Source organism: Ambystoma mexicanum, chromosome 3q, assembly GCF_040938575.1.
Source record: "Ambystoma mexicanum isolate Mex_15411 chromosome 3q, UKY_AmexF1_1, whole genome shotgun sequence".
In the NCBI taxonomy this organism is placed as follows: Eukaryota; Metazoa; Chordata; class Amphibia; order Caudata; family Ambystomatidae; genus Ambystoma; species Ambystoma mexicanum.
The window spans coordinates 1,264,645,339-1,264,662,247 of record NC_090926.1 but is presented as its reverse complement, the minus strand read 5'-3'; the positions used below and the strand labels follow the sequence as shown (position 1 = coordinate 1,264,662,247).

At 50.6% G+C, this 16,909-nt stretch overlaps 1 long non-coding RNA gene across 1 annotated transcript; it reads left to right on the top strand.

The window, feature by feature from the left end:
• Positions 1–347: 347 nt before the first annotated feature.
• On the top strand, positions 348–8,880 carry LOC138447858 (uncharacterized). The gene is made up of 2 exons (XR_011259962.1): positions 348–3,251; positions 5,139–8,880. It is a non-coding gene; the product is annotated as an uncharacterized lncRNA (long non-coding RNA).
• Positions 8,881–16,909: the final 8,029 nt, after the last annotated feature.

Sequence of the window (16,909 nt, the reverse complement as noted above, 5' to 3'; positions counted from 1 at the left end):
AATGCAAATGAAAATAAAATAAATAAATAAAAATAAATGCCTATCTGGCACTATCTCTAAAGGATGGGAGCACACTCGACCATCAAATAATAAATAACAGTCCTAGTAGTGTCCGTAAACATAAAATGGACTATACTAACAAAACCTATTGCCTGCCCTTGCACTTTAATAACAAATGTGTGCAGGGAAAATGTACATGTAAAGAAAATAGTGTTCAGAAATGATATGTCAGGATATCTGAGGAACAAGGGTCCCTTCCCCACGTTTTCAGCACGGGACAAGGTGACACCCTAGAGTTTTAGAGCACATGGGCTTCTTCGGCACAAGGATGCAGCTCAGGGGGGGGTGTGGCTATCCAGCCATGGTGTAGGACGTGCCTCGCTAGGCAGCTCCTGCTGATCCGCAAAAACGTTTATTAATAATGACTGCCGAGCTCCAGAAATGCAGGCAAGGGCGTCGGAAGAAGTGCGCCACACTCATTGAAGGAGGCGAGAGCAGCACAAAAAGAATCTCCAAGTAAATGAGATTTGAAGAATCAGACACTCGTGGAGATCGGAAACAAGATGGCGGACAACAAAGGAACAGATGGACACAGTTGGTGACACGAAAAACCGGGTCAGTGTAACAGGAACCCGGGAAGGGATCGGCATTATGGAATATATGGACTCAGGACCGGACTGGCAGCAATAGCGGCGGCATCAGCGGTTCGCAACGTTTGACTGCAGCACAGGCACCCCCAAATGAAGGGGCACGGCGCTGCAAAGCGTTAGAGGAACCGGTGGCATCACAGGAGACCGGCACGTAAGGATAAGGAACCTATGGCCCCGCAGGCACCAGCGCGAAATAACATGGCAAGGTAAAAACAGAAGAAAGAGCCGCGCTGGGGACAGAGCACTGCAGGGGCACAAGAATGCAGCAACCCGCCGCACCATGGAACACACAGGGCTGTGCTTCTAATTCCATGTTAATTCTGGAGCTACATCAAAGTGTCCTCCTTGGGAAAAGCTTTGAATGTGGTGAACTGAGCAGTTCGATCTGCATCAGCTGGCAGTGAAACTGACAAGGTATTCGCATGAGTGGACCAGAACTGTAGGGATACCTGCCAAAAACACACCACCAGACAGCAAACGAAAAAATGACACTGGAAGTCATGCGGTGAGAGACACTGGGCAGTAAGGCTGCAAATGGGCACTCCCAGACTCGACAACATAGTTCGTGCATTGGAGGAGAACAGAAGGGAGAGACTACACACAAGTTAACACAGACTGCAGCGCAATGCACTGTGCATGCACTCTGACAAGAGCTTGATCCCCCACGAGGACTGGACGGAAAGGGTCTTTGGCATTGACTGGGGAGCATGAAGCCGCAGGAAAAGAGACAATCCACAGAAGCATAGGGTGCACGGAGGGTACCCAGCTGTTGTTGGAAAGGATTTGGCAGGCGTCACTGCAAACACCAGTAGGAGGCCTGAGAGCTTTGCAGCCACTGGATGGGTGCTTGGGCATAAGGAATTGGTGGCGGGAACCCAGCGGGGAGCCTTTAGTAGTGTCAAAGAACTGTTAATATGGAGTATGGGCTCCAGTCTCAACAAGACTTGTAACTCGACGGGAGGCTAGGCGACAGAGGCAGGCACCGAAGGGGGGAGCCCCATTTTTCACAAATGAAGAGTAAGCAATACAAACTAAGGAGCTAAAACAAAGGCTCCCCTACACAGGTGTCACCGCACTAAGGTGACAAGCGCTGCTGGAGAAGCTACAGAACCTTGGGCGGGTCAACACAAATGCCAACCCTGGGCTCATATACAACACACAGTAACAAGCACAGCCACCAGTAGGCAGCAAGGAAGAGCCTGAATTCCACTGAGGAGCGAAGGACAGCTTCACCACAACAAAGCTGGAACACCTGGGCAGACGCTCTGGCTGTCACTTGCCCAACTACCGGCCCAACGGCACGAAATTCAAGAGGCGCTGAAACAGCACAGCCCGCATAACACACACCCAAACTCGAGAGAATAGAGGAGACAATCCCAGCAGTCGCTGAGATGGCATCCAAACAACACTAATCGAAAGGGAAGCAGCCCACCATGGACGAATACGCCAGGACATCCCAACCAACAGATGGCACCAGCAACAAGGAGAGGAGCCCACAGACAGATACAGGACCAGCGAGAAGTGAAAGACAGATCCTAGAGGCAATAGCAGACTTAAAGGTCACGTGGGAAACTAAACTGGAAGCAGCTATGGCAAATATCAAGACATCTCTTGGATTCAAGATCGATGCAGTACAAGTGGACGTCAACCTAGTGCGACAAGACATCAAAGTGATAGCCGAACGCACAAGCAAGCTGGAAAAAGAAGTTCAGTCAAACATTACCACCTGCAAGGCGAACGCCTCTGAGATTCACACACTGCGCCAACAAGTGAGCAATGCTCCTCTCACTGAGGCCCAACAAGGCTGAAACACGTGTATGGGGTAGCTGTTGGTACTCTTGTTCAGAGAGGAATTGCCATAGCATTTTGGTACTGGACTGCCCATGTGGGCGGGACAAAGACTGATATGCAAATGGATAATTTCCCATCTGTGAAAGGTACAGTGAGCAAAAAGCGTGTGCTGCAAACTCTCATCTCAGAACAGGTTATCATGCCATGTTCTTTCTGGAGAGGAGCGCCTGCTACCTTTTTTAAAACAATTTGGAAAGCACGACTAAGGAGGCCGAAGGCCGGGCCCGGAGGAACAACGTACGCATAATAGGGCTCCCGGAAGGCGAGGAAGGCTCAAACCACACAGACTATATAGAAACCATGTTGCTGGAAGAGATCGGAGGAGGGGCACTCTCCCAAGGATTCGCGGTAGAGAGCGCCCACCGCGCACTGACATGGAGACCGGCCCCCCGGAGCACCGCCGAGGCCGATCATCACAAAATACTAAATTACCAGGACAGGGAAAGAATCCTGGAGTACTTTCGCAAAGGGGGCACCATAAGGAGAGCATCTGTGGCAATAACTACACACTCCAGGTGCAAAGATGCGGACTAAACTTTGGGGCAGTAAAGAGGAGATTGCGGGAAGCGGGATTCAAATACATGCTGATGTATCCTGCAAAACTTAAAGTCTTTCATAAAAACAAGGCATTGTTCTTCGAGACCCCGGAAGAAGCTATGGACTGGCTGGATGCACAGAATGGCTCGCCGGAGACGAAGGAGCAACGCGAGAGCAGAGACGAGAAGTGAAGCATCGGCACGGAACACTGAGGTGCTGTATATATAATGACAATGGGACTTGAATAGAGTTCTGCACAAGCTTGGGAGGAGTTAGGATGCACAGGTGGTGGGTAGAAAACATTGAAGCTAAATGCAGGCGGCACAGAGGACCCGTCTAACACCCCACCAGATAGACTAGTTCGGTTGTTAGTAGTGTGGCAACCTCCTGTTGGGTTCCTAGCACCGATATACAGGGTAGGACTAGATGCGGGAAGGCCTGAGAACCAGGGATGGAGCTGGGCTACAGTTGGGGACCGGGAGGGGGGTGTGTTGGGGGGGTTTGCAGAGTATATGGTTAGGGTTATAGGGGTAGTTGTTGGGGAACAAGCTTGCACCCATATGCCTTTGTGCAAGATTCACGCCAAGTACACCTGGAGTGAAGAACAAGGAGGGAGGGGGGACGGGATACAGATGATAATGGGAGACCTTAGAATAGTAACCTGGAACGTCAGAGGGCTCAACAGCTACCTGATGTACCTGAGAAGGCAAAAAGTGGACATAGCCCTATTGCAAGAAACCCACCTCACCAAAGAGAAGAACAAGTTACTTTCTTACCTGGTAACGTTCTTTCGATGGGATGGTCCGACGACGTATTCCATATCTATGACATGTAATCAGCACAGCTGTGGTGATTACATGTCATAGATATGGAATACGTCGGAGGACCCAATCCCCTCGAAACAAGAGTTGGTAAAGAAAAAGTGGAGAGGGACCACCATAGGAGCAACGTATTTAGCATAAACCAGGGGAGTAATCATTTGGGTGGCGCCACATGTGCCCTGCCAGATGCTACAGGCCACGGTGGAGCGGGATGGGAGGATGGTAGTGATTCGGGGGCTGCTAGAGAACAGAGAATTGTGCATCATAAACACATAAACCCCAAACCAAGACACAGTGGCCTATTTTAAGACATTATATAGTAAGATCAGCACCCACATAGGAGGAGCGGTTATATGGGAAGGGGACTTCAATTGCACGCTGAACCCCAAAATTGACAGATCAGACACGTAACTAGATAAGTCCACCCCTGCAGCGAAAATGCTACAAGCCCTGCTAAGAGACTTTGGGCTGGAAGACATATGGAGGCAGCAACACCCGCATGATAGGCACTACTCACACTATGCCGCCCCGCACAACCTGCACACGAGACTAGATTACATGTTCGACTACTCCCCTCTGGTTCTAACATGGCAACATCAGCCCCCCAGAGCCAGGATCCCAACATGGATACTTAGTGCCGAGGCATTGAAGGACACTGCATTTCCAGAGGACCTAAGGGAGGAGATAATTGGGTATTTCAAAATTAATACAGGAAGCGTGGAGACAGAGGGTACCCTATGGGAGGCCTTTAAGGTGGTAGTGAGGGGGGCGGCCATATCCAAATCTAGAGGGCTCCAAGGGGGCATAGTGCGAGAGCTACAGGAGACAGAAAAGACACTAGAAGCATTTATGAAAAGAGGGGGCACCTCACACGAAGTCGCTGAACGTGTGAGCCAATTACAACAGGCATGCGCTGGGCTCTGGGAGAGGCTATGTGTCACGACCCTCGCCCAAAACCCCCTCTGGCAAACCCATTGGCCAGGTGGAGTCAGGACTAGGGCCTCTAGAGCCTGGCATCCTCTTCAAAAGCCCTCATGGGGCCAGTTCTGGCGCCTATGGCGCCAGGCTCATACATCATGAAAAACAATGTGCTTGGGAACTACTTTATTGTATTGTTAGCCAACATGGAGGCATCCACATAGCTTGGTTCCCTAAGAACCAAGCTATGCTGTCTAGTGTTTTGGTGTGGCAGGCCTGGAACTACTTTCCCTGGTACTACTTTACCTGGGCTATATAAACCAAACCCTGACTGCAGAACATGCTTCTTGTTACTTTGCAGCTTGCAACGTGACACTCACCGTGTCCAGCTATTCCCTCGAACCTCGGAAAAGCAGAACCTGCAATGAGACAAAAGGAACATCATTAGCAGCAGCATCTTACCTGCAGTCTTCATCTTTAAACACTCGCAGCTACTGAGAACAGATTCCTCGAATCTGCATGCCTCCCGGACAGAACGACCTGAAAGAGGAAGATAGAGGCAACATTAAGGAAAGCTGGAGAGACATTTACAAATTACGAACTGCTCAAAAGGCTTACTTGGCTGGTCCCATCTCGGCTGGCACCATTCCGCACATTCCACTCGTGCTGAAGAACACACCGACCTACAAGGAATGAAAACACAGGTTAGCAAAGGCAAGACTTCACAGCGCTGCGCATAGCGCTTACTTACCGCATCATAGCGCTCTTAATGCACCATCATTTACCAGCGAGGCTCAACCAAGCCAGTTTGCCACGCTGAAGCTCCGCATACCTAAGGGAGAAAAAAGAGACATTTTAAACAAAGAAAGGCATGCAGGATAGCAACAAAACTAAAGAACAGCAATAAGACCTACCTGAACAATATCAAACGGGCCGGCGTCAGTGAAGTAACTGGACCGCACTCGCCCATGAAAGGCAACGCGCCCCTGCAAAGAAGGCAGGACGTAGAGCACGCCTAATTCTACCACAAGGTGAGGAGAGGGCGCCAGAGGGACTGAAAGCATACAGGGGTGGAGGGAGGATACTTGCCCCAGTCGGTCAGTCTTGAATACAGTCCTCCTGTATTTTCAGGCAGAACCCTCCCTGCAGACCACATCAGGGCAAAGCTGAGAAGCATACCAGCGAGTAACCCGGCTGGGTGGCGTCCCTGTGGATACCAGGTGAGCGTAACACTATGCAACCTGAATTATAAAAAATACATTGAAAGACAACACGCAGGGGGGAGACAAACCAGGGAGGCTGCTCGCATGGCTATACACAAACGAGACACCTAGAACAACAATTAGATAGATAACGGGAGAAGAGGGCCAAGTCTGGAACACCCAGGAGAGTGTGAACGAGAGATTCCTCAGATTCTACAAACACCTCTATGAAGATACAGTAGAGATGACAGAGCAGGAGACTCAAGAGACGTTAGAAGACATTGGACTACCTAAACTGAGTCGGGAAGATAGGGAGAGCCTAGACGCCCCAATCACAATAGAGGAATTAGAGACAGTGATAATACGTTTGCCCACAAGCAAAGCCCCTGGAACAGACGTGCTCTGCAGTGAATTCTATAAAATATATAGACAAGAAGTGCTTCCTCCGCTAATGGCAATGTTAAACTAGGCCTTCGAGAAAGGGAAGCTGTCGGAATCTTGGAGGGAAGCGGTAATTATTCCACTCCTTAAACCTGACAAGCTAAGCGCAGACTGTGGGTCGTACAGACCACTATCCATGATAAACCAGGACAGTAAAATTCTTACGTCTGTGCTGGCGAATAGACTTAAGCGGGTAATAAATAAACTCATACTCCCTGATCAAACCGGATATGTCCCAGGTAGAAGCATATCTGATAACCACAGGAGGCTCCACCATATTATAGAACAGGAAGAGGGCGACCCAAGTGAAATAGCAATAGTCTCGCTAGATGCAGTGAAAGCCTTCGACTCTAAGGTGGCCTTGGATGATGGCGGCCTTGAAAGAATATGGGATGGGACCAGGGTACCTGCGGTGGGTGAAAATGGTGTATAGCTCCCCAACAGCCAGGGTCAAAATGGGAGTGATAATCTCAGATAAATGGCACCTCAGCAGAGGCACAAGACAGGACTGCCCATGGTCTCCGATGCTGTACATCCTTGCAATAGAACCACTAGCAATCTACTTGAGACAGCAGTACGAAGAAATAGGGGTTCACACTAGGTGAGGACCGCACTTGATATCGTTCTATGCGGATGATATGCTGTTATACTTGCGGTTCCCAGAGGAAAACTTGCAATACATCTTGGAGGGGATGGAGCGCTACGCGACTCCTTTTGGCATAGCAGTGAACCCCAAGAAATCGTGCATGTTCCCCCTGATGAGGTACAGAGGAGTCCCGCAGGAGAATTTACCCATCTTGCAGATAGCCTGGCAGACCAGGACATTCAAATACCTGTATCATACAATTGCAGACGAGCATAAATATAACACTGAAGGAGCAGTAGAAGGTATCAAGAACAGCATGGGGTTCTGGGCAAAGCTCCCCCTAGCCATGGTGGGAAGGGCGGCCTTGCTCAAGATGGTGGTCCTGCCTAGGCTACTACATTTTTTCACAAACATGCAAACGTCCCACACATGTTGCCCAAACGCTTTTTCATTAAACTCCAAAACATATGCAGAGGCTTCCTGTGGCACAACTCCAGAAACAGAGTGGCCCTCTGGCAATTACAAAACACGTATGACAGAGGGGGTATAAACCTGCCGAACTTGGAGATCTACCACCTGGCGGCGCAGTTACAATGTGTCGCTAGGTGGCTGTCGGAAGAAGAGACAGCAGAATCTAGATTGTTGAGGGGCGAATGCAGCCCTCACTTCCTAAAAGAACTGATATGGCTACCCAAACCAGAGATGCATGGGCGATCGAGATTGCTGCAACGAGGCTGGAAGACGTGGCACAAAGCGTGTCGAGTTATGGGAAACCCGACCCCATGCTCCCTCAGGCGCCACTTGTGGCGCTATGCGGGGTGGATGAGCAACTGAGGAAGGGGATCCGTAAATACTGGGAGTCGGTAGGCCTAGCGACCTTGGGAGACATAGGGCAAGAGGGGAAAGCACTGGAATTCCAAACGATAGTAGATGAAACTGGGATACATACGGGCAATAAATAACATATACCAGAATAGTTAAACGGGTGAAGGAAAAGTAGTCTGAAATAGCACTAGCAGAACAACCTGATACTGCCACAGAAACGATGTATGATATTTCGGAGGGGGGGCATGAAATATCCCAGATTTACGAACTGGTGATGTCCAAGGTGGGCAAGGAGCTGCTCCAATTGAGACGGGACTGGGAAGAGGAAGCGGGAGAACCTATGCAAGATGGGCAGTGTGAAAGAGCTCAGTGATACCATAAAAAGGTGTCCAGGAATGCGAGGCTACAGCAGATTCAGTTATATGTCACCCATAGGGCGTACATGACTCCCCGAAAGATGGTCAGATTTGGGGGTACAGAAGTACAAAAATGCCCCAAGTGCGGGGAGATGGATGCCGGGATGATCCATATGTTCTGGAGGTGCCCGGAGGTGGGAAAATTCTGGGAGGAAATCAAGCTAGGACCATCTGGAAAGGGAATCAAGCTAGATGTGGAATCCGTGTGGGCATGCATGATGGGGGATTCACCAGACCACGAAACCTGAAACACGTATGCAAACTCAAGGAACTGGCCTACATTCTGGCCAAAATGAGAATACTTTTTTTAGTGTGGAGACTAGTGATTAATCATATACCAATAAATGTGTGGCCTCAGAATATGTTTTTTTCTGGAGTGGTCCTCATAGTATATGTGGACTGCTATCCTTAGGAGTAGGGTGCACGGATCTTCTGCCCATCACGAGTAGGGGCGAAGATTAATGTCTTGGTAGGGCTTGGGGCCACATTTCCGAGAGGAACTGTTTCATAGGTCATGAGACCTTTTTGCTTTTATTGACCTTCATAAGAAGTGTGTGGTCCCCAAGTATTGGATCACTTTTGTGAATGCTAAAATAAATTGAAAGTTAAAAATGGGATTTTTGTATAGGCCCATCCGTTTTAAAGTTCTCCTTTTTTAGTGGTCTTTTTTGACTGGCTTCTTTCAGGATTGTGGTCCAGTATTGCCTCAGTGACGTATTTCATTTGGTGCTTTTCCACTTGGATTGGTTTTTGATACAGGAGTCCATGATACAGCGGTTTTTTGGTTGAATACTTCCTCCACAACACAATGTTGTTTTGGTCTTTTTCAGAGGGGTATCCCGGCTAATTTCTTGGGATATCCTTGGTTTTAAAAAGAGGTCAATGACTGTTATTTGTCGTCATCTTCAGGAACGTGATTTGTGAGCCTGTCTTGATAAGATCAGGACAAGAATGGGGTCCGTGGAACCGTCATCCCAACTACCTAGAGAAAGGAGAAAACCAAAAAGGGTTTTTTTTTGTTTGTGAGGTCATGTTATTTAGAGATCATCATATGAATAGATTGTTAGTGAACAAATTAGGGTTAATTAAATTGTTAAAGATAATTAATTGGACAGTCTGTGTCTATTGGCAGAGGGGAACAAAGAACTTGCTTTTTACCCAGGGCGTGATCTTATCCCCATAAATAATTGTTACCTTCCATGCAGCTCTGCTGATCAATTGCTATGAGCTGTGTTATTATTGAAGGCTGGAAGGTTGCATCTTCATATCCTGTAAAACACAATGCGGTGGTGTGTCAGTCTGTGTACTTAACCAATTGCATAGTACATGAGTGATATTGTTCCGCAAAGTCTACTAGATGCCAGCTGATCCGTATCTGTGCGCCCTCTGGTGGAGAGGTGGCGCCCAAAGGGGCCATGCAGCGTGGGGCGTTCTCGCTGAGGGTCTATGGGTCCCTGCTGCGAGTGAAGCAGCCTGGACCATAGCATTGCATGCAGTGTGCTCTCGGTCGCGAGCGCTACAGGCAGATGTGTTTTCCTTGACTCGCGATCATGAGAGGGTCATATTTTTAAAATGGCGCGTAAGACGCGGGTGTTTTTTGAGGACGGGCGGGACTGCCCGTGTTAGTTGGTTGGAGTATACGAGCGCGATCGTGCGCAAGGCCGGATGATATGCCTGCCGCAGCCCGCGATCACGGGTACATTTCGTTTACATAGCCTTTAAGTTTTTGGAATTGCATTTTCAAGTGCTTCTCTTACCGAGTTGTTCGTCTGGCCGCCGCTTGTCATCAAACCGTGGGACGCCGGAAGACTTCGCTCTCAGTGTCAACCAACGGTTGCTTGGCAACGGTGCCGGATGTAGCTCTACCGACCCCCGGGTCGAGGGGTCACACCAACCAGGGCAGCTTTCCTTTGCGTCCATTTGGGCATGGTACGCAGCAGCTCCAGCAGACCCTCGCTACCCTGTGAGGAGATGCTCTTCGAGAAGTTTCTCGGCCTCATGAGGTCTCCTCAGATGGGGGTTATCATCAAGGACACCATCAGGGAAGTCATCCCTGCCATGCTAGTGGCACCACAGACTCCTCCATCGGGGCCCAAGGCCCTGGCGCAGCCGCCAACTCCGCAACCTCTGCCGCCAGGTTGCAGTCCCTGTACCTCAGCCTCTGGCACCATCTACTCCTCCTCCTCCTCCACAAGATCCTCCAGATCCGCAGGATATGGACGAGGAGGAGGATCCGGACACACCATCCTCAGCCAGGGCCTTCCACGAATGTCTTGCTGGCCTGGCGGAGTACCTGGGCCTCCCCCAACTCGAGGTTGAACATCCGACAGAGGGGGTTCTGGCTAAAGTCCTCACGAGATGCCCCTCTGCCAACACGGGGATTCCACTGCAAACCGATGTAGTCTCCTTGGCCAAGAAGGGTTGGCTCAAGCCCCACTCAGTCCAGCCGGTCAATCGACGCCTGGATGCCAAGTACAGGCAGATGGAGGGGGATACACTCTTGCTCTCCACCCATCCTCAGCCACACTCCTCGATGATCGCTGCAGCATCACTATACTCCAAGCCTCAGTCATCCTCAGCCTCCTCCTCTGCAGCACTGCTGGGCAAGGAGGAGATGATCCTGGAGGCGTACGGCAAGAAGATCTACTCCAACGCCTCCTTGCACCTGCATCAGGCCAACGCAGATGCTATGAACTCCTCACCTAGTGCCAATCACGCTTTAAGGCGGGGGCTAGCGGAAGCCAAACTCGTGGCTCATGACCTCATGGAATCCACAGTGGCTCATATTGATACCTCAGGCCGTGCAATCTGCATTGCCACGGACATGAGGAGAACAGCCTGGCTCCAGGCAATGAAATTCAACCCGGATGTCCAGGAGCGCATTCTAGATCTACCGTTCGAGGGGGCAGACTAAGAGCTGTAAATATGGAGGGTTCTGCGGCTTCCAGGAATGCAGATCCAGGCAGCCGGACCGCTCGACGTCTCAGGACCGGCGCAAACAACAAAAAGTGGGGGGTGCAATGGTGTTTTCCAGTCCCCCTCTTCAGCGTCAGCCTACAAGGGAAAGAAGGCATGACACGCCCCTTCGGGTCCATGTGTCTCCGGTGGGGGGCAGGATTGCTCTCCATGCACAATTCTGGCACCAGAATTTAACGGACCCCTAGATCCTCTGTAGTATCCACGGGGTACCTTCTTCCTATCCCAGCCTCTCCTCCCTCCTCCCCTCCACTACATCAAGTTGGGACAGCAACTCTTTTGACGGAGATCCGGTCGCTCGTAGAGAGGCAGGCAGTGGAGGAAGTCACAGCCTCCCAGCAAGGTTTTGGCCTCTGCTCCAGGATTTTCACCATTCAGAAGAACCAGGCGGCCAGAGAGTTGTGCTGGACCTTTCCACCCTCAACCCCTCCCTACCCCTGCAAAAATAAAGATAGTTATGCTAGCTTTTTTAGCAGAGACATTGGACAAATGAGACTGGATGTGCTCCATGGACCTGAAGGAGGCTTACCTACACGTCCCGATTTGGCAGCCCCATCGTTCTTTCCTACGGTTCAGGATCATGGGCTACCATTTTCAATACAATGTCCTTCCATTTGGCCTCAACTCGGCCCCCAGAGTCTTTACCAGACTCATGAACGCTGTGGCGGCCCGCCTCAGAGCGCAGGGCCTCCACATATTCATACCTCGACGACTGGCTCGTCAGGGCTACATCTCCGGAAGCGGTTCGCCACTCTTCCCATTCCCTTATGAACACACTGCACGGTCTGGGCGTCTCGCTCACCCTCAAGAAGCCACAGCTGCAGCCTACTCAGACTCTGACATTCCTCAGACTCATTTGGGACACTTGCTCCGAGAGGGTTTTCCCATCAGAGGACAAAATCTCGGCCTTCAAGAGGGCCACTGCCCACTTCCTCAGCAGAGGTGACCTCGGCATGGTGGTACCAACATCTCCTGGGTCTACTGGTGGCAGTCCCGTTAGCCGTGCCGCACACAAGACTAAGGATTAGAAGAATTTAGCTGCACTTCGCGGCCTCATGGAATCAGGAGCAGAGCTCGCAATCCGAGATCATGAACGTTCCTTCATGTTTCCACTCGGACCTAAACTGGTGGTCCATGGACTACAAACTACAGACGGACAAGCCCTTTCGGCCGCCCTCTCTGCAGGCCACCATCACCACAGACTCCTCACTCGAGGGCTGGGGAACCACCCTGAAAGATTTCTCTGTCCACGGCACCTGAACTAGACAGGAGCAGGAATACCACATCAATTGTTTGAAGCTGAACACCATCTGGCTAGCGCTCAGAGCATTTCTACCATTTCTCAAGGACAAGGCTGTCCCTCAGACAGACACCTCGACCAGCATGTACTACGTCAACAAGCAGGGAGGCACCAGATCCCCTCCTCTGTGCAGACTGGCGATCAGCATGTGGGAATGGGCCCTGGAAAACGACATTTACCTCTCGGCAGTCCACCTCCCGAGGGAATCCAACCTGGAGGCAGACAGGCTCAGCAGGCTGGAAGCAGACAATTACAAGTGGAGCTAAACAACCTTGTTATTCAGGAGATCTTCAACAGGTGGGGTCATCCCCAAGTGGATCTCTTTGCCACCTGGCACAACAGGAAGTGGCCCCAGTTTGCATCCTGGTAGGGTCTGGGTCCTGGCTCTCTGGGCGACGCGTTTTACCTCCAGTGGACCGGCATGAAGGCCTACGCCTTTCCTCCCACGCCCCTGATCCACAGGGTAATTTGCAAGATCAAGGAGTCTCACCAACTCCTCATCATTCTGATTGCTCCATGATGGCTGGCCAGGCCATGGTTTTTGGAGCTCCTCAGCCTCGCAGAGATGTCCCCTATACACCTCCCAACAGGTCCAGCACATCTTCTGGCACAGCAGGGGGGCAGAATCATCCACCCCGCACCAGGGAAACTAGCCCTCACAGCAGGGTACATGAGGTGGTAACGCTTTGGCACCTTAGCCTCTCACAAGCCAATCTGGAGATCATACAGGGCACCAAGAGCAAAGCCACCAGGGCCCAGTACAAGAGCAAATGGACCAGATTCTGCCACTGGGCAGACTCCAAGGGAATTGACCCCTTGGCCTGCAATTTGGACGAAGTGCTCTCCTTTTCAGCGCATTCAGGCGTACATGTGGACACCTGCTGTACATACCTTGCAGCCATTGAGGTTTATAGGACTTCTGAGGAAGGCATTTTTCTCCTCCAACCCTATCATCAAGAAACATCTGACTGGTCTTGCTAGGCTCTACCCGCCCGTCAGGAGACTGCACCGGGTGTGGGACCTTAACATAGTCTTGGGCGCCCTGGCGCACAAACCATTAGAGCCAATGGCATCCGTGGACATTAGACTGGTCACCATCAAGACGGCCTTACTAGTCGATCTTACCTCGGCTCGCAGAGTCCACGAGATCCAGGCGCTGGTCGCCTCTGAACCATATACCACCTTTCACAAGGAAAAGGTAGTCATGCTGACGCACCCGGCATTCCTAACCCAACGTTCCATCTGCATTTCACTTGAACGAAGAAATAGTCCTTCTCACGTTCTTTCCCAATCCCAAGGACGGAGCACAGAGATTGCTGCACTGCCTGGATGTCAGGCGTGCCCTAAAATTCTACTTGGGCAGGAGCAAGGGCTTCCGCAAGTCGGACGCCCTGTTTGTCACTTTTGGAGGCTCAAGGCCAGGCTATCAGGCCTCCAAGGCCTCCATATCCCGCTGGATGGTCTCTGCCATCAAAGAAGCACATGAGGGCCAGCACAAGACACGTCCGGCCAACATGCATGCCCACGCAGTCAGGGCTAAGGCAAAGGCCATCACATTCCAGCGCTATGACCCTTGGCAAGTCATAAGCAGGGTGGCCACGTGGGCCTCTCCCTCAGTTTTCTGCAAGCATTACTGTTTGGATGCCGACTCTAGATCGGATGGGGCTTTCGTACAGGCATTTTGCAGGAACCTATTTGCTTAAGGAGGGTCTTCTCTCCACCCTGGGGCTGAAATCAGTTGTAATCGCCCATACAGTATGGAGGAAAGGGGATGGGACGTAAGAGTATTTATAAGTTACTCACCGTAGTGACTAACATACTTAGTCCATAGTCCCCTTTCCTCCATACGTCCCACCAACCTGCCCCCTAATAATACTGGTGTCATTAGGTAATGCTAAATCTATTGTCGACGCATCAATGGGGACTGAGGTGTTGCGCCGTAGGGCGGAGTCAGGGCAGCGCATGCTCCATGGGCCACACCCCGCGTGCCTCTAAATTTAAAGGGGAAGAAGGTTTTTTCTGGTGAAAAAGGTTCAGTCTCCCGTCACTTGGAATGGACACCCATACAGTATGGAGGAAAGGGGACTATAGACTAAGAGTATGTTAGTCACTATGGTGAGTAACTTATAATTTGATGTGTCAGTGGCTCAAGATGACTGGAAAGAGCTCTTACCAATGGCAGAATACACCTACAATAACTCATACCATTCCTCAGTAAAGACCAGTCCCTTCTTCTGCACCTACAGGTTCCACCCTTTGTCCTATCCAACTCAAGTGCCTCCCGAGACAATATCCAGCAAGGCCATAAAATAGCGCAGAAGGCTCTCCAGGAATCCGAAGAAAGACTCAAGAGGTATGCGGACCGACATTGTACCACCACACCCCAGATCAAGGAAGGAAAACAAGTATGGTTGTCCTCCAATTTCCTGCCACGACATTTGATACCCTCAAAATTATCTCCCAGGTACTTCGGTCCATTTCGAGTCTTATCCCGGATTGGCACAGCAGCATTTAAGCTTCAGCTCCCAAACTTGCGGTCACGTATCCACCCGGTACTCCATGTCTCTCAATTGAACCCAGACAAACGTAGCCGATTCCATCGGTGGGTTAAGAACCAACCCCCTCCGATTCTCACATCTACGGGACTGGAGTATGAAGTTGGGGGAAATATGCGATTCCCGTTATCATAGAGGCAGGCTACAATACCTGGTGGACTGGAAGGGCTACTCTTCGTCAGAACGCAATTGGGAACCCGTTTCAGCGGTCCATGAACATCGTCTTGTTCGCATCTTCCATCGGCGCCACCCAGGCAAGCCAGGGGTGTGCCCCTCTAGGAGGGGACATACTCTATTTGTATTTTATTGATTTATAAAGCGCATTACGCCAAAGCGCTGTACAAAAAACAACATGATACATAAAATACGAATGATAAAACTGTTGAAGCATAACAATATGAATCAATCAAACAACAAAACAATGGAAAGAGCAATTAAGTGAAAGGGGGGGAGGGAGAAGGGACAGGTTGGGGGTGGAGTGAAGGAGGAGGAGGGCAAGAGGGGGAAAGGGAGGGAGGAAAAGGGGGGTAGAGGATGGGAGGGAGAGTGTCAGGGAAAGAGAAGGGGGAAGTAGAAGAGGGTAGGTGATTCAAGGAGGAGGATGGAGAAGAAGAGATTTCTGGGAAGGGCGGAATGAAGGGAAGGTGGGGGAAGAATGGATGGCAAGAGGAAGGGAGTTCCAGTGTAAAGGAGCTAAGAGCTGGTAGGAGCAAAAACGGGAGGAGGCACAGGGAGGAGGAGGTGAAGTGAGAAGGAAATGGTCAGCTGATCGGAGGGAACGGGAGGGAGAGTAGAAGGAGAGAAGGGAGGAGAGGGGGGGGGGCAAGACCATGAAGAGATTTGAAGACAAGACAGAGAAATTGAAATTTAAGTTGCGAGTGAAAAGGAAGCCAGCCAAGGTAGGAGAGAGAGGAAGAGATGGAATCACGGGAGGTAAGGAGACAAAGGGTGCGTACAGCAGAGTGGTAGATAGATTTAAGAGGGGAAGGTGAGAATTAGGGAGTCCAAAGAGTAAGGAAGAGCAGTAGAAGAGGCGGGAGAAGATAAGGGAGGAGATTGAGAGTTTAGTAGCGTGGAAAGTGGGAGAGGGGCGGATTTTGCGAATATTAAAGAGGTGGAAGCGGCAGGAGCGAGAAGTGAGGGAGATGTGTTGGGAGAAGGAGAGAGAGGAGTCGAAGAGAACACCTAGGTTGCGAGCCTGAGAAGAGATGGGTAGATTGGAGGGAGGGAAGTGAATGAAAGGGGGAGGAGAGGAAGGGGGAAGAGAGTTAGAGGGAAAAAATAAGACTTCTATTTTGTCAGCGTTAAGAGAGAGAAATCGGGAAGACATCCAGTTCTTGATGGCAGTGAGGCAGGAAGAGAGCTGTAGGTGGAGGTCAGTTGAGAAGGAGGAGAAGGAGAGGAAGAGTTGAGTGTCGTCGGCATAGAAGTGGTGAGAGATGCCAAACGAGGAGATAACAGGGGCAATGGGGGAGGTGTATAGAGAGAAGAGAAAAGGGCCAAGAACAGAGCCTTGGGGTACGGCATAATCAAGAGGATAGTTAGGAGAGGACCGACCACCCCAGGAGACTGTAAAGGAGCGGGAGGAGAGGTAAGAGGATAACCAGTTGAGCACGGAGCCTTTGAAGCCAAAGGAGGAGAGAGTGCAAAGTAGGAGGGGGTAATCATCAGTGTCAAAGGCTGCAGAGAGATCAAGGAGAATAAGGATAGAGGATTGCTTAGCATGACGGGCAGTAAGAAGGGAGTTCAGAATAGAGATGAGAGCAGTTTCAGTGGAGCGTTTAGGACGAAAGCCTGATTAGAGGGTGGTAGGATAGAGAAATTAGTGGTG